The sequence below is a fragment of the Arachis stenosperma genome, chromosome 1, assembly GCF_014773155.1.
Source record: "Arachis stenosperma cultivar V10309 chromosome 1, arast.V10309.gnm1.PFL2, whole genome shotgun sequence".
NCBI classification, from domain to species: domain Eukaryota; kingdom Viridiplantae; phylum Streptophyta; class Magnoliopsida; order Fabales; family Fabaceae; genus Arachis; species Arachis stenosperma.
Window position 1 is genome coordinate 129869944 of NC_080377.1, and position 21190 is coordinate 129891133.

Below are 21190 nucleotides of genomic sequence, written 5' to 3' on the forward strand. Positions count from 1 at the left end.
GAATTTGGAGGCACAAGTGGGACAGCTGAGTAAGAAAGTTACTGAACTCCCTCCTAGCACTCTTCCAAGCAATACAGAAGAAAATCCAAAAGGAGAGTGCAAGGCCATCAACATGGCCGAACTTGGAGAGGATAAAGAGGCCGTGAACACCACTGAGGAAGACCTCAATGGACGTCCACTGGCCTCCACTGAGTTCCCTAATGAGGAACCATGGGAATCTGAGGGTCACACTAAGACCATAGAGATTCTATTTGATTTACTTCTGCCATTCATGAGCTCTGATGAGTATTTTTCCTCTGAAGAGGATGAGTATGTCACTGAAGAGCAAGTTGCTAAATACCTTGGAGCAATCATGAAGCTAAATGACAAGTTATTTGGTAATGAGACTTGGGAGGATGAACCCCCTTTGCTCACCAAAGAACTGGATGACTTGTTTAGGCAGAAATTACCTCAAAAGAGACAAGATCCTGGGAAGTTTTCAATACCTTGTACCATAGGCACCATGACCTTCAAGAAGGCTCTGTGTGACTTAGGGTCAAGTGTAAACCTCATGCCTCTCTCTGTAATAGAGAAGCTAGGGATCTTTGAGGTACAAGCTGCAAGAATCTCACTAGAGATGGCAGACAACTCAAGAAAACAAGCTTATGGGCTAGTAGAGGATGTTCTGGTGAAGATTGAAGACCATTACATCCCTGCTGATTTCATAGTCCTAGAGACTGGGAAGTGCATGGATGAATCCATCATCCTTGGCAGACCCTTCCTAGCCACAGTAAAAGCTGTGATTGATGTTGACAGAGGAGAATTGATCATTCAAGTGAATGAGGAATCCTTTGTGTTTAAGGCTCAAGGATATCCCTCTGTCACCATGGAGAGGAAGCATGAAGAGCTTCTCTCAAAACAGAGTCAAACAGAGCCCCCACAGTCAAACTCTAAGTTTGGTGTTGGGAGGCCACAACCAAACTCTAAGTTTGGTGTTGAACCCCCACATTCAAACTCTAAGTTTGGTGTTGGGAGGTTCCAACATTGCTCTGAGTATCTGTGAGGCTCCATGAGAGCCCTCTGTCAAGCTACTGACATTAAAGAAGCGCTTGTTGGGAGGCAACCCAATGTTATATTTTATCTATTTTCCTTTGTAATTTTATGTTTTCTGTAGGTTGATGATCATGAGAAGTCACAAAATCAATCAAAAAAGCAAAAATAGAAAGAAAAATAGCACACCCTAGAGGAAGGTCTTGCTGGCGTTTAAACGCCAGTAAGGGTAGCAGTTGGGCGTTTAACGCCCAGTCTGGCACCATTCTGGGCGTTTAACGCTAGAAAGGGGCACCAGACTGGCATTAAACGCCAGAAAAGGGCAAGCACTTGGCGTTAAACGCCAGAAATGGGCACCAGCCCGGCGTTTAACGCCAGAATTGGCAAAAGAGTGCATTTTTGCACGCCACTTGGTGCAGGGATGACTTTTCCTTGACACCTCAGGATCTGTGGACCCCACAGGATCCCCACCTACCCCACCACCCTCTCTTTTCTTCACCCATTCACCAATCACCTCAACCACTCTTCCCCAAAAACCCCTCACCTATCAAATCCCATCTTTCTCTTCACCACTCACATCCATCCTTCATAAAACCCCACCTACCTCACCATTCAAATTCAAACCACTTTCCCTCCCAAACCCACCCATAATGGCCGAACCCTACCCCTCTCTCCACCCCTATATAAACCCATCTTCACTCCTTCATTTTTACACACACTAAACACTACTTCTCCCCCCTTTGGCCGAACCACAAAGCCATCTCCCTCTCCTCCATTTCTTCTTCTTCTACTCTCTTCTTTCTTCTTTTTGCTCGAGAACGAGCAAACCTTTTAAGTTTGGTGTGGTAAAAGCATTGCTTTTTGTTTTTCCATAACCATTTATGGCATCCAAGGCCGGAGAAACCTCTAGAAAGAGGAAAGGGAAGGCAAAAGCTTCCACCTCCGAGTCATGGGAGATGGAGAGATTCATCTCAAGGGTGCATCAAGACCACTTCCATGAAGTTGTGGCCTTGAAGAAAGTGATCCCCGAGGTCCCTTTCAAACTCAAAAAGAGTGAATATCCGGATATCCGACATGAGATCCGAAGAAGAGGTTGGGAAGTTCTTACCAACCCCATTCAACAAGTCGGAATCTTAATGGTTCAAGAGTTCTATGCCAATGCATGGATCACCAAGAACCATGATCAAAGTGTGAACCCGGACCCAAAGAATTGGCTTACAATGGTTCGGGGGAAATACTTAGATTTTAGTCCGGAAAATGTAAGGTTGGCATTCAACTTGCCCATGATGCAAGGAGATGAACATCCTTACACTAGAAGGGTCAACTTTGATCAAAGGTTGGACCAAGTCCTCACAGACATCTGTGAAGAGGGCGCCCAATGGAAGAGAGATTCAAGAGGGAAGCCGGTTCAATTGAGAAGGCACGACCTCAAGCCCATGGCTAGGGGATGGTTGGAGTTCATCCAACGCTCAATCATTCCCACTAGCAACCGGTCTGAAGTTACTATAGAATGGGCCATCATGATTCATAGCATCATGATTGGAGAAGAAGTAGAAGTTCATGAGGTTATAGCCCAAGAACTTTATAAGGTGGCGAACAAGTCCTCTACCTTGGCAAGGTTAGCCTTTCCTCATCTCATTTGTCACCTCTGTTATTCAGTTGGAGTTGACATAGAGGGAGACATCCCCATTGACGAGGACAAGCCCATCACTAAGAAAAGGATGGAGCAAACAAGAGATCCCACTCATCATGAAATCCCTGAGATGCCTCAAGGGATGCACTTTCCTCCACAAAACTATTGGGAGCAAATCAACACCTCCCTAGGAGAATTGAGTTCCAACATGGGACAACTAAGGGTGGAGCACCAAGAACATTCCATCCTCCTCCATGAAATCAGAGAAGATCAAAGAATCATGAGAGAGGAGCAACAAAGGCAAGGAAGAGACATTGAGGAGCTCAAGCACTCCATAAGATCTTCAAGAGGAAGAACAAGTCACCATCACTAAGGTGGACCCGTTCTTTAATTTCCTTGTTCTTTATTTTCCTGTTTTTCGAATTTTATGCTTATGTTTATCTATGTTTGTGTCTTGTGATCATTAGTGTCTTAGTGTCTATGCCTTAAAGTTATGAATGTCCTATGAATCAATCACCTCTCTTAAATGAAAAATGTTCTTAATTGAAAAAGAGAAGAATTGCATGAATTTTAAATTTTATAACAGATTAATTATTTTGATGTGGTGGCAATACTTTTGTTTTCTGAATGTATGCTTAAACAGTGCATATGTCTTTTGAATTTGTGGTTCATGATTGGTTGGCTCTTGAAAGAATGATGAAAAAGGAGACATGTTACTGAGGATCTGAAAAATCATAAAAATGATTCTTAAAGCAAGAAAAAGCAGTGAATACAAAAAAAAATTGAAAAAAACGAAAAAAGGGAGAAAGAGAAAAAGAAAAAAATAAAGTTGTGATCCAAGGCAAAAAGAGTGTGCTTAAGAACCCTGGACACCTCTAATTGGGGACTCTAGCAAAGTTGAGTCACAATCTGAAAAGGTTCACCCAATTATGTGTCTGTGGCATGTATGTATCCGGTGGTAATACTGGAAGACAAAGTGCTTTGGGCCACGGCCAAGACTCATAAAGTAGCTGTGTTCAAGAATCATCATACTTAACTAGGAGAATCAATAACACTATCTAGATTCTGAGTTCCTATAGAAGCCAATCATTCTGAATTTCAAAGGATAGAGTGAGATGCCAAAACTGTTCAGAGGCAAAAAGCTAAAAGCCCCGCTCATCTAATTAACACTGATCTTCATAGATGTTTTTGGAATTCATTGCATATTCTCTTCTCTTTATCTTATTTGATTTTCAGTTGCTTGGGGACAAGCAACAATTTAAGTTTGGTGTTGTGATGAGCGGATGATTTGTACGCTTTTTGGCATTGTTTTTAGTATGTTTCTAGTAGGATTTAGTTAGTTTTTAGTATATTTTTATTAGTTTTTAGTTAAAATTCACTTTTTTGGACTTTACTATGAGTTTTTGTGTTTTTCTGTGATTTCAGGTATTTTCTGGCTGAAATTGAGGGACCTGAGCAAAAATCTGATTCAGAGACTGAAAAGGACTGCAGATGCTGTTGGATTCTGACCTCCCTGCACTCGAAGTTGATTTTCTTGAGCTACAAGAGCCCAATTGGCGCGCTCTCAACGGCGTTGGAAAGTAGACATCCTGGGCTTTCCAGCAATGTATAATAGTCCATACCTTTCCCAGGATTTGATGGCCCAAACCGGCGTTCCAAATCAGCCCAAGAATGCCCGGCGTTAAACGCCGGAACTGGCACAAGAATGGGAGTTAAACGCCCAAACTGGCACAAAAGCTGGCGTTTAACTCCAAGAAGAGTCTCTACATGAAAATGCTTCAATGCTCAGCCCAAGCACACACCAAGTGGGCCCGGAAGTGGATTTTTATGTCATTTACTCATCTTTGTAAACCTTAAGCTACTAGTTATCTATAAGTAGGACCTTTTGCTATTGTATTTTGTATCTGGGTAGCTATCTTTAGTCTTATGCTATCTTAGATCATTGGGAGGCTGGCCTCACGGCCATGCCTAGACCTTGTTCTTATGTATTTTCAACGGTGGAGTTTCTACACACCATAGATTAAGGTGTGGAGCTCTGCTGTACCTCGAGTATTAATGCAATTACTATTGTTCTTCTATTCAATTCAGCTTGTTCTTATTCCAAGATATTCATTCGCACTCAAGAACATGATGAATGTGATGATTATGTGACGCTCATCATCATTCTCACTTATGAACAAGTGACTGACAACCACTTTTGTTCTACAAGCAAACAAGGCTCTAATGTTTATCTCTTGGATTCTTTAACCGGAATCTTCGTGGTATAAGCTAGAATTGATGGCGGCATTCAAGAGAATCCGGAAGGTCTAAACCTTGTCTGTGGTATTCTAAGTAGGATTCAATGATTGAATGACTGTGACGAGCTTCAAACTCGCGATTGTGGGGCGTTAGTGACAGACGCAAAAGAATCACTGGATTCTATTCCGACATGATCGAGAACCGACAGCTGGATAGCCATTCCGTGACAGGGTGCGTTGAACATTTCCACTGAGAGGATGGGAGGTAGCCACTGACAACGGTGAAACCCTTGCATACAGCTTGCCATGGAAAGGAGTAAGAAGGATTGGATGAAGACAGTAGGAAAGCAGAGAGACGGAAGGGACAAAGCATCTCCATTCGCTTATCTGAAGTTCTCACCAATGAATTGCATAAGTATCTCTATCTTTATCTTTATGTTTTATTCATATATCACCCATACCCATTTGAGTCTGCCTGACTAAGATTTACAAGGTGACCATAGCTTGCTTCATACCAACAATCTCCGTGGGATCGACCCTTACTCGCGTAAGGTTTATTACTTGGACGACCCAGTGCACTTGCTGGTTAGTTGTGCGAAGTTGTGTTTATGCCATGGTATTGAACACCAAGTTTTTGGATTCATTACCGGGGATTATTTGAGTTGTGAAAAGTAGTGATCACAATTTCGTGCACCAGTGCCATAAATGGTTATGGAAAAACAAAAAGCAATGATTTTACCACACCAAACTTAGAAGGTTTGCTCGTCCTTGAGCAAAAAAAGAAAGAAGAGAGTAGAAGAAGAAGAAATAGAGGAGATGGAGGGGGAGTAGTGTTTAGTTTGTGTGAAAATGAAGGAGTGAAGATGGGTTTATATAGGAATGGAGAGGGTGTGTATGGTTCGGCCATTATGGGTGGGTTTGGGAGGGAAAGTGGTTTGAATTTGAATGGTAGGGTAGGTGGGGTTTTATGAAGGATAGATGTGAGTGGTGAAGAGAATGGTAGGATTTGATAGGTGAGGGGTTTTTTTGGGAAAGAGGAGTTGAGGTAATTGGTGAATGGGTGAAGAAGAGAGAGAGTGGTGGGGTAGGTGGGGATCCTGTGGGGTCCACAGATCCTGAGGTCTCAAGGAAAATTCATCCCTGCACCAAGTAGCGAGCAAAAATGCTCTTTATGCCAATTCTGGCGTTAAACGCCGGGTTGGTGCCCATTTCTGGCGTTTAACACCAGCTTCTTGCCCTTTCCTGGCGTTTAACGCCAGTCTGGTGCCCCTTTCTGGCGTTAAACGCCCAGAATGGTGCCAGACTGGGCATTAAACGCCCATTTGCTGCCCTTACTGGCGTTTAAACGCCAGCAAGGTTTTCCTCCAGGGTGTGCTATTTTTCTTTCTGTTTTTCATTCTGTGTTTTGCTTTTTCAATTTTGTGACTTTCCATGATCATCAACCTACAGAAAACATAAAATAACAAAGGAAATTAGATAGGTATAACATTGGGTTGCCTCCCAACAAGCTCTTCTTTAATGTCAGTAGCTTGACAGTGGGCTCTTATGGAGCCTCACAGATGCTCAGAGCAATGTTGGAACCTCCCAACACCAAACTTAGAGTTTGAATGTGGGGGTTCAACACCAAACTTAGAAGTTGGTTGTGGGCTCCCAACACCAAACTTAGAGTTTGACTGTGGGGGCTCTGTTTGACTCTGTTTTGAGAGAAGCTCTTCATGCTTTCTCTCCATGGTGACAGAGGGATATCCTTGAGCCTTAAACACAAAGGATTCTTCATTCACTTGAATGATCAATTCTCCTCTGTCAACATCAATCACAGCCTTTGCTGTGGCTAGGAAGGGTCTGCCAAGGATGACAGATTCATCCATGCACTTCCCAGTCTCTAGGACAATGAAATCAGCAGGGATGTAATGGTCTTCAATTTTTATCAGAACATCCTCTACAAGTCCATAAGCTTGTTTTCTTGAATTGTCTGCCATCTCTAATGAGATTCTTGCAGCTTGTACCTCAAAAATCCCTAGCTTCTCCATTACAGAGAGAGGCATGAGGTTTATACTTGACCCTAAGTCACACAGAGCCTTCTTAAAGGTCATGGTGCCTATGGTACAAGGTATTGAAAACTTCCCAGGATCCTATCTCTTTTGAGGTAATCTTTTCCTAGTCAAGTCATCCAGTTCTTTGGTGAGCAAAAGGGGTTCATCCTCCCAAGTCTCATTACCAAATAACTTGTCATTTAGCTTTATGATTGCTCCAAGGTACTTGGCAACTTGCTCTTCAGCGACATCTTCATCCTCTTTAGAGGAAGAATACTCATCAGAGCTTATGAATGGTAGAAGTAAATCCAATAGAATCTCTATGGTCTCAGTGTGAGCCTCAGATTCCCAAGGTTCCTCATTAGGGAACTCATTGGGGGCCAGTGGACGTCCATTGAGGTCTTCCTCAGTGGCGATCACTGCCTCTCCCTCCTCTCCAAATTCGGCCATGTTGATGACCTTGCACTCTCCTTTTAGATTCTCCTCTGTATTGCTTGGAAGAGTACTAGGAGGGAGTTCAGTAATTTTCTTGCTCAGCTGTCCCACTTGTGCCTCCAAGTTTCTAATGGAGGACCTTGTTTCAGTCATGAAACTTTGAGTAGTTTTGATTAGATCAGAGACCATGGTTGCTAAGTCAGAGTGGCTCTGCTCAGAATTCTCGTTCTGTTGCTGAGAAGATGATGGAAAAGGCTTGCCATTGCTAAACTTGTTTCTTCCACCATTATTGTTGTTGAAACCTTGTTGAGGTCTCTGTTGATCCTTCCATGAGAGATTTGGATGATTTCTCCATGAAGGATTATAGGTGTTTCCATAGGATTCTCCCATGTAATTCACCTCTTCCATTGAAGGGTTCTCCGGATCATAAGCTTCTTCTTCAGATGAAGCATCCTTAGTACTGCCTGGTGTAGCTTGCATTCCAGACAGACTTTGAGAAATCATATTGACTTGCTGAGTCAATATTTTGTTCTGAGCCAATATGGCATTCAAAGTATCAATCTCAAGAACTCCTTTCTTCTGATTCGTCCCATTGTTCACAGGATTCCTTTCAGAAGTGTACATGAATTGGTTATTTGTAACCATTTCAATGAGTTCTTGAGCTTCTGCAGGCATCTTCTTCAGATGAAGAGATCCTCCAGTACAGCTGTCAAATGACATCTTGGACAGTTCAGACAGACCATCATAGAAGATACCTATGATGCTCCATTCAGAAAGCATGTCAGAGGGACACTTTCTGATCAATTATTTGTATCTTTCCCAAGCTTCATTGAGGGATTCACCTTCCTTCTGTCTGAAGGTTTGGACTTCCACTCTAAGCTTACTCAATTTTTGAGGTGGAAAGAACTTTGCCAAGAAGGCATTGACTAGCTTTTCCCTAGAGTTTAGGCTTTCTTTAGGATGTGAGTCCAACCATATCCTAGCTCTGTCTCTTACAGCAAAAGGAAATATCATAAGTTTGTAGACCTCAGGGTCAACCCCATTGGTCTTGACAGTGTCACAGATTTGCAAAAATTCAGCTAAAAACTGATGAGGATCTTCCAATGGAAGTCTATGGAACTTGCAATTCTGTTGCATTAGAGAAACTAATTGAGGCTTAAGCTCACATTTGTTTGCTCCAATGGCAGGGATAGAGATGCTTCTCCCATAGAAGTCGGGAGTAGGTGCAGTAAAGTCACCCAGCACCTTCTTTGCATTGTTGGCATTATTGTTGTTTTTGGCTGCCATGGGTTCTTCTTCTTTGAAGATTTCTGTTAGGTCCTCTACAGAGAGTTGTGCTTTAGCTTCTCTTAGCTTTCGCTTCAAGGTCCTTTCAGGTTCAGGGTCAGCCTCAACAAGAATGCTTTTGTCTTTGTTCCTGCTCATATGAAAGAGAAGGAACAAGAAACTATGGAATCCTCTATGTCACAGTATAGAGATTCCTTGAGGTGTCAGAGGAAAAGAAGAATAGAAGGAAGAGGTAGAAGAATTCGAACTTATCAAGAGGGATAGAGTTCAAATTGTGCATTGAGGAGGAGTGTTAGTCCATAAATAGAAGGATGTGAGAATAAGGGAAGAAATTTTCGAAAATTAAGTAAAAGATTTTAAAATCATTTTGAAAAATACTAATTGATTTTCGAAAACTAAGAGTGGAAAAGAAATCAAGTGATTTTTGAAAAAAGATTTTGAAATTAGAAATTAAAAAGATAAGATTGAAAACTATTTTGAAAAAGATGTGATTAATAAGATATGATTGAAAAGTTATGGTTTTAAAAAGACATGAATGAGAAGATATGATTTGAAAAACAATTTAAAAAGATTTGATTTTGAAAATTAATGACTTGGCTAACAAGAAAAGATATGATTCAAGCATTAAACCTTTCTCAACAGAAAAGGCAACATACTTGAATTGTTGAATCAAATCATTAATTGCTAGCAAGTATCTTTGAAAAAGAAAGAAATTGATTTTGAAAATCTATGATTGAAAATATATGATTTGAAAAAGATTTGATTTTGAAAACTTGAAAAAAAATTTGAATCAAAAACAAAATCTTCCCTCTTGTGCCATCCTGGCGTTAAACGCCCAGAATGGTACACATTCTGGCATTTAACGCCCAAAACACTACCCTTTTGGGCGTTAAACGCCCAGCCAGGCACCCTGGTTAGCGTTTAAACGCCAGCTTTCCTTCTTCACTGGGCATTTTGAACGCCCAGCTTTTTCTGTGTAATTCCTCTGCTGTATGTTCTGAATCTTCAATTCTCTGTATTATTGACTTGAAAAGACACAAAGAAAAATTTTTTTTGAATTTTTAATGATGAGGAATAATCAAAATGCAACTAAAATCAAATAAACAATGCATGCAAGACACCAAACTTAGAAGTTTGTATACTATTGACACTAACAAAATGAGAATGCATATGAGAAACAACAAAACACTCAAGACAAGAGAATTTAAAGATCAGAACAAGGAAATCATCAAGAACAACTTGAAGATCAATGAAGACACATGATTGAATTTGAAAAAAATGCAAGAAGAATAGAAACATGCAATTGACACCAAACTTAAAATGAGACACTAGACTCAACAAGAAACATAAAATATTTTTGGTTTTTATGATTTTGTAATTTTTTTGGATTTTTCGAAAATTGAGTGAAAAAGAAAATAAGGATATCAAAATTCTTAATGAGAATTCCAGGAATCATGCAATGTTAGTCTAAAGCTTCAGTCTAAATGAATTAGACATGGCTAGCCAAGCTTCAGCAGGACATTGCATTCAAGAGCTAAAATGATGAGAATCAATCAGCTTTGGTGATGATAAGAACATCACCTTGAAACACTAGAATTCATTCTTAAGAACTCTGAAGAAAAATACCTAAGCTAAGCAACAAGATGAACCGTCAGTTGTCCAAACTCAAACAATCCCCGGCAACGGTGACAAAAACTTGGTGCACGAAATTGTGATCATCAATGGCGCCTGATGTGCATAAACTTGATATGCTACGATTTAGGAAATTGCACGATCGGCAAAATTCCTTCCGGCAAGTGCACCGGTTATCGTCAAGTAAAAACTCACAATAGAGTGAGGTCGAATCCCACAAGGATTGGTTGAGTGAGCAATTCGGATTAGAAGTATGTTCTAGTTGAGCGGAATCAAGATTTAGATGAGAATTGCGGAATATAAAATTGCATGAATTAAAGAGCGAGAAGCTAAAGTGCTGAAATTAAAAATGGATGGGGGTGATTGCATGAATTGAAATTGCAGAATGTAAATAGAAAGTGTAGATCAGAAATGGGAGTTCATTGGGTGTTAGGAGATATTGAGATCTCCGAATCAAAACATTTTTATCTCTTCCTCAACCAATGCATTCATTGAATTTTGCTTGGCAATCTTATATGATTGGATCCCAATCCCTTGGCTCACCAATTCTCTCTAAAAACAAACAAATTCCCAATCCCTTGGTTTAAATGTTCATAAGAAGAGATGATGCTCGATCACTGATTATACCACACAGTTTCATGAACCACAATTTGGTAGGATTACATGTCACAATATCCATCCAAACCCCAATCCAATTCACTGTGAGAAAGCTTCTCTAGCATGAATCCTCCATTCCTTTCCCAAGGTTCCGAAGGATTCCAATTATGGGTAGTTTCTTTCCCAAGACAACTACCCAATGGAATTAGATCGAGAAGCTTTCTAACAAAATTTAAGAGAAAAGATTGAAGAAGAAGATAAAACTATTATTGATTCATTGAATTACAATAGAGCTCCCTAACCCAATGAAAGGGGTTTAGTGATTCATAGCTCAGAATTCAATTACAAAATTGATGAAAAATTCCCAAGTGTCTCCAAAAATCCTAACTAACTTCAATTCTATCCTATTTATACACTTTCTAAATTGAGCTTCTGATGTGTTTCTTGGGCTTTGAGGCTTTTCCTAGATTTCCTTTTGCTTTGGGTTTATGGTCCATAATCCTGATGAGGCTGTGATCCAATTCTGTAACATTCATTGAGAAAACTTAGTGAATAACAAGTAATGACACAAGACTCAACAAATTGAAGTTCCAGACTCATCAATTCTTCAGGCCCAATCCCATAAACCATGATATTCAATTGGGTTTCATACCATAATACGTTTAAGTTAATGTTTGTGCTCAAATGCTAACTTAAACTTCAATATATTTGGCCCAGAAACTCTTTCAAAAAGTGGCGTTTAAGTTGAAGTTTAAGTTTCAGTTTAAGGTTAAACTGAAATTTAAACGTGGAAATGGAAGAAAGCAACCCAGGAGTGTGACATGTCGAACACGTTTAAGGTTCAGTTTACGGTTAAACTGAAGCTTAAACGTGGAAATGAAGAAAACAACTCTGGAGGAGCAATTGGGTCGAACACGTTTAAGCTTCAGTTTAAGGTTAAACTGAAGCTTAAACGTGGAAATGAGAAAGCAACCCTGGAGGAGAGAAATAGTCGAACACGTTTAAGCTCCAGTTTAAGGTTAAACTAGAGCTTAAACGTGGAAATGCTCCTGGTGCCTTTCCTACTTCTGGCGTTTAACCTCCAGTTTAAGGTTAAACTGGAGGTTAAACGTGGAATTGCTTCCTGGTGAGAAATGGTGTCGAACACGTTTAACCTCCAGTTTAAGGTCAAACTGGAGGTTAAACGTGGAAATGCCCCCTTGGTGAAATTCTCATTCTGGCGTTTAACTTCCAGTTTAAGGTTAAACTGGAGGTTAAACGCCAGTTTCAGCATTTCTCAACTTCCATGATTCTGGCGTTTAACTTCCAGTTTAACCTTAAACTGGAGGTTAAACGCCAATTTAAGCTTTGGTGCATTTCTCATTCTGGCGTTTAACTTCCAGTTTAAGGTTAAACTGGAGGTTAAACGCCACTTTCAGCATTATATGGCTTGGCAGTTTAAGTTCCAGTTTAAGCTTAAACTGGAACTTAAACTCCACATGTGATCTTCAAGCTTCCTTTATTGATTTTGTTGCTTCCTTGCCTAGCCTCTTCTTCCCTGAAATCATCCAAACAATTGCATCAAGGTCTTGCAAAATTTCATGAGAAATCTTCTATTCATAGCATTCAAGTAATATAACTAAAAACTCATGAAATTTGCATCAAAATTATACTGTTTGGATGATTCATTACTTTGTTGTTCATTTAACCATTCTTGGTTACTTTAAGCTCAAGAAAATGCATAAAACAACTAAAACTAACAGGAAAATGCTAGTGAAACTAGCCTAAGATGCCTTGGCATCACAACACCAAACTTAATACTTGCTTGTCCCTAAGCAAGTCTTGAGTTATTTGAGAAGAAAGTATGAATCAAAAAGCAATTACATTGGCTATATTAGCAAGCATTTGAAGTTCATCAGAAGGGTTTTATGCAGAAAGTTGCAGCATCACTTTTTCATTCTTATCAGGTAGGATTATCACTTTTTTCATTGCATCCATCAAACACTGCTATGGCCTCTTGTTATTCTTATGTCCTTGGCACTTTTTCCTTTCTTTGTTTTTTTTTTCTTTTTCTTAGAGCTCCCTTGCTCCTTGTTTGCTCAGTGTCATGTGTTGCACAAGCCTTTGGCATTTTCTTTTTCTTGTCAGTGCACTACACATATCCACTACAGGCATTTTAGTTCATATTTCTTCTTGAGACATTGGTGCCCAGCACCTCTTTGTGTGACTAAATGTTTTGTATTTAGGCTGCTCTTGATAATGGACTTTTGGTTGATAATCCCGGGTTAGTTAACCCAAGTTACCAAGTGTTGAAACACTCCTCAGAACCTATTCATCCAAGCATATCCTTAATACATAAACACCACAGGCATTTGTCTCAGAAGTTCAAACCATTGGTGCCTAGCTTATTTTCTCAATTTTTTTGCTTTTTGGTTGCCCTTTTTCAGTGGCTTTTTCTTCTTCTTTTTCTTTCTTTTTCATGGCCAAAGACATTTATTCATCAAGATCCATAGACAGTATTCAACTTCTACACAAAAATGATAATTCTACACTCAATTTCCAGTGAGCTGACTAAACAATCAAGCATGCATACCACCACTTAATTTTACTTGATTTGTCACTAATTGAGCCAAGTTACTTTTGTTCAAACTTTTCTTTTATTTTTGGAAACAGAACAAGTATGGCAAGCATTTGTTTAAGAAGGTGAAGTTATATCCAAACATCTAGGCATTCACTTTATTCAAAGCAATAAACAGACAAACATACTAGAAATTTCACATAAAACTTAAATGACTTATAATGAAAGAAAGCTCATAAAGACAATTCACAAACTATCATTTGATTATTAAAGAACGAGACCACCTCTTATTTATTGCTTGGTTCTTCTTGATTCTTGGATCCTGCTTCTTCTTGCTTCTTACCTCTTTTTGACCACTTGTACTTCCCTTGTCTTTTCTTATGAGCTTTTTCCAGAATCCAGCCTTTTTCATTGTTTCTTCCACTCCTTTTTCAAGGACCATTGCCTTGTTTATTTCTCCTTCTTTTCTCCCTTTGAAATACTCATCAAAAGCTAGGAATGCTGGGTCCATCTTGTGTAGATGTTCCCCTATGTAGTTAAGCTTGATTTGAGAACTGATGTTGTAATCAGCTTGAACTGAGTATCTTGCATTCTGCAAAGTGGTGGCTTCCTTGATTGCCAAGATATTGGCATCTTGGTGTTGGCATATGTGGCTGAGGGATTCCTGTAATTGTGAATTCTGTTCCCTTTGCAGATCTAGAAATCTTGATTCAAAGTTCCTTTGCATATCCATCATTTTTAGGTGAAAGTCCTCTTGTCTCTCCTGAGACCTCATGTATTGTTGAGACATTCCTTCTATGATTTCCTGCATTCTGCTCATATCCATGGGGTCTCTGGGAACTTGTTGCCTTCTTCCTGGAATTCCTTACTCTTCTTGCTCTTCTTCTCCTTCTTCTCCTTCTTCTCATTCTTCTTGCTCTGCTTCTGCTTGTTGTCCTTCTTCATTTCTTCTTTTTGTATGTCTTGGAGCAATTGGGCCAAGAGTCATTCTGTACGCAGTTATGGCCATTCCAGGATATAGCCAATTAGGTTTTTCATCTTCAAGTGGTACTTGGGCATCGATGCATAGTCTAATGATGGTGCTAGGGAAGTGGAGCCAGGAGTCATGGTCACTTTTCTCACTAAACTCTTGTATCTGTTCAGCAATGAGTTTATGAACTTTGATCTCCCCTCCCACCATAATGCAATGTAGCAAGATGGCTCTTTTAGGGACTATTTCTGAAGAGTTTGCAGTGGGTAGGATGGATCTCCTAACTATTGCATACCACCCTTTAGCTTCAGGTGTTAGGTCTCCCCTTCTCAAGACTCTTGGAGCCCCTTTGTTTTTCTCACCCATTCAGCTCTGATGGCACAAAGGTCTTCAGCAATAGTCGAATAGTCAGGTTCTCCTATCATCCTTTCTTCATAACTTGCTTGGCTGAAACGTATGTTTTTCAGGCCAAGAGTTTTCATGATTGCTTTGGGGCTGAAGTCAACTTCCACCCCTCTCACATAGCTTTTGTATGTGGGTTCCACGGTTGGATCCTCCCTCACTGCATTTGCATAAAACTCCTTCACCAGGTTGATGTTGATTTTAGTGATTGGCTTAGTCAAGAGCTCCCACTTCCTCTTTTTGATCTTCTCCCAAATACCTGGAAACTCATCCTTTTCAAGGTCAAAGGGAACCTCAGCTAGTACCCTTTTAGGTCTCATCCATTCGGCTTGAATCTCATGGAAAACTGATTTGTATTTTCATGCATCAAATTCCCTTTCCTCCTCCATTGGCTCCTTATCCTTTCTTCTTTTGTGGCTAGATGAGGCTGCCATTGGTTCTTTAGTTTTGGCAAGTGACAAGCTAAAGTTGACAAGGTGAAGTAAGAAAGTGTTGTTAGAAGTGTGGTGAGGTTGTTTTCGGCAAGAGATAGTTATGCTATGATGAAAGAAAATGTGCAAGAAGGAGATTTGGTGGTGTGGAACTCGTTCCTCAAGTGGTTCTTTATAGTGCATGCAAGTGAAAAATGGATGGCTAGGGTGATTTGTGAAGTATGGCTTGATGGTAAATATATGAATTAGGGAGAAGGACGAATTGCTTTTCACTTTCTTGGAAGTATTCTGGGTGCATTAGGTTGTACATGTAGCTATCTTTTCATGCAGAACTTCCTTTTCCCATGTGTTAGTTTCAAAGACTTGTGAACTTCCTTTTTGACCAAGAACCGTACCTCCCCCCTTGTCTTCTTCCTCCATTTTTATCCTTCCTTTTGTACCTGCACAAACAAACAAATTTGCTATTATTTTTCGGTCCATGTGAATAATGAATAGTACTTGCACATGTTTTTTTTTATTCTTTTTGAATTGTAAATCAATGATTGTCTTCATGAGCTTATAGCCGTGACCTTTGTATGTATGCACACTTATTACTGGACACCAAACTTAGTGTTTGGTAATGTCTCCTGATGATATGAAATCCATGTTGGTTGTCCTTAATAATTGTGCATAATTCTAATAAATCATAGTCACTTTGGCTCTTTGATCCTAAACAATTTTACTACCTAAAATAATTGAAATCAAAGTATTAAAACGTGCAATGGTTTACTTGTCATGAATTTCTAAATCCAAAGGAACTTCTTGCTTTTCATTAACTGTGTTTAAAAGGAACACCAAACTTAATGTTTGGTTGTGCACCTTGAAAGATTGAATACAATTTGAATAAGATTTGGGGGTGCCTTCAGGTACACCAAACTTAGAGACCAATTGTATTTTACATTGCAATGTTTAGTGCACCTTATCAACAGTTGTCCTGAGGATTCAAGTTCATGCATAAGAAACCATGCTTTATTAGATGCAGAGCAAAACAATAAAGAGTAAGGATACTAAAACATAGGTTGCCTCCCATGAAGCGCTTCTTTAACGTCACTAGCTTGACGGTTGTCCCTTGTTAGGGTGGATTGTAGTGCTTGATGTCCTCTCCTCTCACTATGGAAACGTCCCCATTTAATTCCTTCATGATTTCCAAATGTTCCATAGAAAGAACTTTCCTGATTGTGCACACTTGAGGGAGCTGGGAAGGAATGGGTTTGAGGCCAGGTGGGATTGGCAGATAATGACTTGATATCACTTTGTCTCCCGGAGAGAAACCTTCAGTGGGAATTTTCTTGTTTCTCCACCCTCTTGGCAATTTCTTTACAATTCTTCCCTCTCTCTCGAGGATTTCTTCATTGACCCTTATGCTAGGAGGAACCTTCTGATCTGTTTTTATTGATTCTTGTGGCTTTAACTCTTGTAATTCTTGTTTGCCTTCAAAGGATTGTTTTAGAGTTTCAGCTGCTGAATTGCTTTCCTCCAAACACAGATTGCTACTATCATCCTTAGGCTTTTCAGGTTCTGGTTCAGGCTCAGATGCAGGTTTAAAAACATGGAAAATGAGCTGTTCATCATGTACTCTCAAAATTAGCTCTCCTTGTTCTATATCTATGAGCGCTCTAGCAGTGGCTAGAAATGGCCTTCCCAGAATGATAGGGTATAGGTAGCTTTCCTCCATGTCCAAAATGACAAAGTCTGTGGGGAAAAAATAATTTCCCACTTTCACCAGCACATTCTCAACTACCCCTTCAGCTTGCTTTTGAGTTTTGTCAGCCAGTTGTATGATTACATCAGTGGATCTCACCTCATTCAGTTGTAGCCTCCTCATAAGAGTCAGAGGCATCACATTTATGCTAGCTCCTAGATCACAGAATCCTCTGTCAATTTTTGTTTCCCCTATGATGCAGGGGATATGAAAACTTCCTGGGTCTGTTTTCTTAGAGACCATATCCTTCTTAATGAGTGCACTGCATTCCTTGTTCATTATTACAGTTTGTCCTCCCTTCAAAACTCTTTTCTTGCTCAGCAATTCCTTCAAATACTTGATGTGTGTAGGCATCTGCTGGAGGATCTCAAGAAAGGGAATATTGATATGGAGAGACTTAAATGTCTCTAAGAACCTTGAATATGTTTTCCCTTTTTCACCTCCTCCTAACCTCTGAGGAAATGGTGCTTTTGGTTGGTATGTTCCCAGCATGCCTTCCTTTTGCATTTCCTTGGCTTGCTCAGTTTCACTTTCCTGCTTAGCTTCTTCCACACCTTCTTTCAAGATTTCTGGCTCCTTTTCTGAGGGTCTGATTCCTTCTTCTTCTGAGACTTTCTTCAATATGGTGATGGCCTTGCATTCTTCCCATCTCACTCCCTTTTGTTCCCCTTTAGGATTCTTTTCTGTGTCACTAGGGAACACTGCAGTTGACTTGGGGGCCTGTTGAGATAGCTCTCCTACTCGAGACTCCATCCACTTGAGTTTTTCACCATGGTTCCTTAAGGTCGATCTCACATCTTCCCTAAAGCTTTTCAACTCATTTATGTCCTGACCCATGTTTGCTAGTATTCCTTCTATCCTGTTTAATTGATCTTGAAATTGTTGGTTCGGATTGGATTGGGCAGGTTGATTATTTTGGCCATGATATGGTGGTTGGGAGTAAGTGTTTTGTGTGGCTTGGTATGATCTTTGGTTGGAGTTTTGGTATGTGGAATTGTTATGTTGGTTGTGGTTGTAAGGTTTGTGGGTTTGTGGTTGGGTTTGCTGGTTTTCCCACCCAAAGTTTGGGTGGTTTTTCCATCCTGGGTTGTAAGTGTGGAATGTGGATCATATGATTGCTTTTGTTGGTTTCCCACATAGTTGGCCTCTTCCCAATCACCTCCTTCAATGCTTACTTCCTCTTGATCTTGTGTGTGTATTGCAGCCACTTGCTTTGTGTCTAATTTCCTGGTGAGCTCTGCTAGTTGCTTGGCAAACACCTTGTTTTGGGCTAGAATTGTATCAACATGGTTCAGCTCCATGACTCCCTTAGTGTTGTGCCTCTCTGAAGCATAGTAGTATTCATTCTCAGCCACTGTCTCAATCACTTCAATGGCTTCTTCCACAGTCTTTTTCCTGTTCAATGAACCTCCTGATGAATGGTCTACAGCCTTCCTTGATTCATAAGAAAGTCCATCATAGAAAATATGCAATTGCACCCAGTCATGGAACATATCTGGTGGGCATTTCCTTGTCAATTCTTTGAACCTCTCCCATGCCTCGTAGAGGGTTTCACCATCCTGTTGTCTGAAAGTCTGAACCTCAGATCGAAGCCTATTGACCTTTTGTGGGGGGTAGAAACGTGCCAGAAACTTGCTTTCCACCTCATCCCAGGTTGTTAGGCTCCCCCTTGGGAATGATTCCAGCCACTTAGCTGCCTTGTCCCTAAGTGAAAATGGGAACAAGAGCAGTTTATAGGCATCTTCCTGGACTCCATTGGACTTCACAGTGTCGCAAATTCTCAGGAATTTTGTGAGATGTTGGTTTGGGTCTTCATTAGCACTCCCACCAAATGAACAATGATCCTCCACCAATGATATTAGCTGTGGTTTGAGTTCAAAATTGTTGGCCTGAATGGGTGGTTTCTGGATGCTGCTACCACAATTCCCAGAGGTTGGATTTATGTATGAACCAAGAACCCTCCTCTCAGGAATGGCATTGTTTCCATCAGCCCTCTCATGGTTGTGAACTTCTCTATCCATGTTGAGATCTAGAGCTTCCTCAAAATTGTCCTCAGATTCTCCTTCCGATTCTTCTTCTCTCAGTACTCTCTTCCCTCTTGCTTCCCTTCTAAGTCTATGAAGGGTCCTCTCTGGTTCGGTATATGAAGGAGTTGATGTCTCTCCTCTCCTACCTGTCATACAAGAACACACCACAAGCAACAAACAAGTGGAATACTCTTGGTTAATGGAAAAGTATGGTTAGAGTAGTTGAGGAATTAATTCAAATAGTTAGTGGGTCAGTGAGTTAGTTGCTTGAATTGAAAGGCATAAGAAAGAAAAAGCAATTAACAGAGTGCAGAAATTAAGATTCAACAAGTAACTTGAACTAAATTAACAAAACAAGAAAAATGCTCAATCTAGTTAACTTCCAATTTGAGAATTGTCAATCGAAAACCAATCCCCGGCAACGGCGCCATAAACTTGATGTGCATAAACTTGATATGCTACGATTTAGGAAATTGCACGATCGGCAAAATTCCTTCCGGCAAGTGCACCGGTTATCGTCAAGTAAAAACTCACAATAGAGTGAGGTCGAATCCCACAAGGATTGGTTGAGTGAGCAATTCGGATTAGAAGTATGTTCTAGTTGAGCAGAATCAAGATTTAGATGAGAATTGCGGAATATAAAATTGCATGAATTAAAGAGCGAGAAGCTAAAGTGCTGAAATTAAAAAGGGATGGGGGTGATTGCATGAATTGAAATTGCAGAATGTAAATAGAAAGTGTAGATCAGAAATGGGAGTTCATTGGGTGTTAGGAGATATTGAGATCTCCGAATCAAAACATTTTTATCTCTTCCTCAACCAATGCATTCATTGAATTTTGCTTGGCAATCTTATATGATTGGATCCCAATCCCTTGGCTCACCAATTCTCTCTAAAAACAAACAAATTCCCAATCCCTTGGTTTAAATGTTCATAAGAAGAGATGATGCTCGATCACTGATTATACCACACAGTTTCATGAACCACAATTTGGTAGGATTACATGTCACAATATCCATCCAAACCCCAATCCAATTCACTGTGAGAAAGCTTCTCTAGCATGAATCCTCCATTCCTTTCCCAAGGTTCCGAAGGATTCCAATTATGGGTAGTTTCTTTCCCAAGACAACTACCCAATGGAATTAGATCGAGAAGCTTTCTAACAAAATTTAAGAGAAAAGATTGAAGAAGAAGATAAAACTATTATTGATTCATTGAATTACAATAGAGCTCCCTAACCCAATGAAAGGGGTTTAGTGATTCATAGCTCAGAATTCAATTACAAAATTGATGAAAAATTCCCAAGTGTCTCCAAAAATCCTAACTAACTTCAATTCTATCCTATTTATACACTTTCTAAATTGAGCTTCTGATGTGTTTCTTGGGCTTTGAGGCTTTTCCTTGATTTCCTTTTGCTTTGGGTTTATGGTCCATAATCCTGATGAGGCTGTGATCCAATTCTGTAACATTCATTGAGCAAACTTAGTGAATAACAAGTAATGACACAAGACTCAACAAATTGAAGTTCCAGACTCATCAATTCTTCAGGCCCAATCCCATAAACCATGATATTCAATTGGGTTTCATACCATAATACGTTTAAGTTAATGTTTGTGCTCAAATGCTAACTTAAACTTCAATATATTTGGCCCAGAAACTCTTTCAAAAAGTGGCGTTTAAGTTGAAGTTTAAGTTTCAGTTTAAGGTTAAACTGAAACTTAAACATGGAAATGGAAGAAAGCAACCCAGGAGTGTGAAATGTCGAACACGTTTAAGCTTCAGTTTACGGTTAAACTGAAGCTTAAACGTGGAAATGAAGAAAACAACTCTGGAGGAGCAATTGGGTCGAACACGTTTAAGCTTCAGTTTAAGGTTAAACTGAAGCTTAAACGTGGAAATGAGAAAGCAACCCTGGAGGAGAAAAATAGTCGAACACGTTTAAGCTCCAGTTTAAGGTTAAACTGGAGCTTAAACGTGGAAATGCTCCTGGTGCCTTTCCTACTTCTGGCGTTTAACCTCCAGTTTAAGGTTAAACTGGAGGTTAAACGTGGAATTGCTTCCTGGTGAGAAATGGTGTCGAACACGTTTAACCTCCAGTTTAAGGTCAAACTGGAGGTTAAACGTGGAAATGCCCCCTTGGTGAAATTCTCATTCTGGCGTTTAACTTCTAGTTTAAGGTT

General features: G+C 40.0%; 1 non-coding gene across 1 annotated transcript; it reads left to right on the top strand.

The window, feature by feature from the left end:
* Positions 1 to 18472: 18472 nt before the first annotated feature.
* Positions 18473 to 18579, top strand: LOC130951465 (small nucleolar RNA R71). Its single transcript, XR_009073983.1, has one exon. It is a non-coding gene; the product is annotated as a small nucleolar RNA R71 (small nucleolar RNA).
* Positions 18580 to 21190: the final 2611 nt, after the last annotated feature.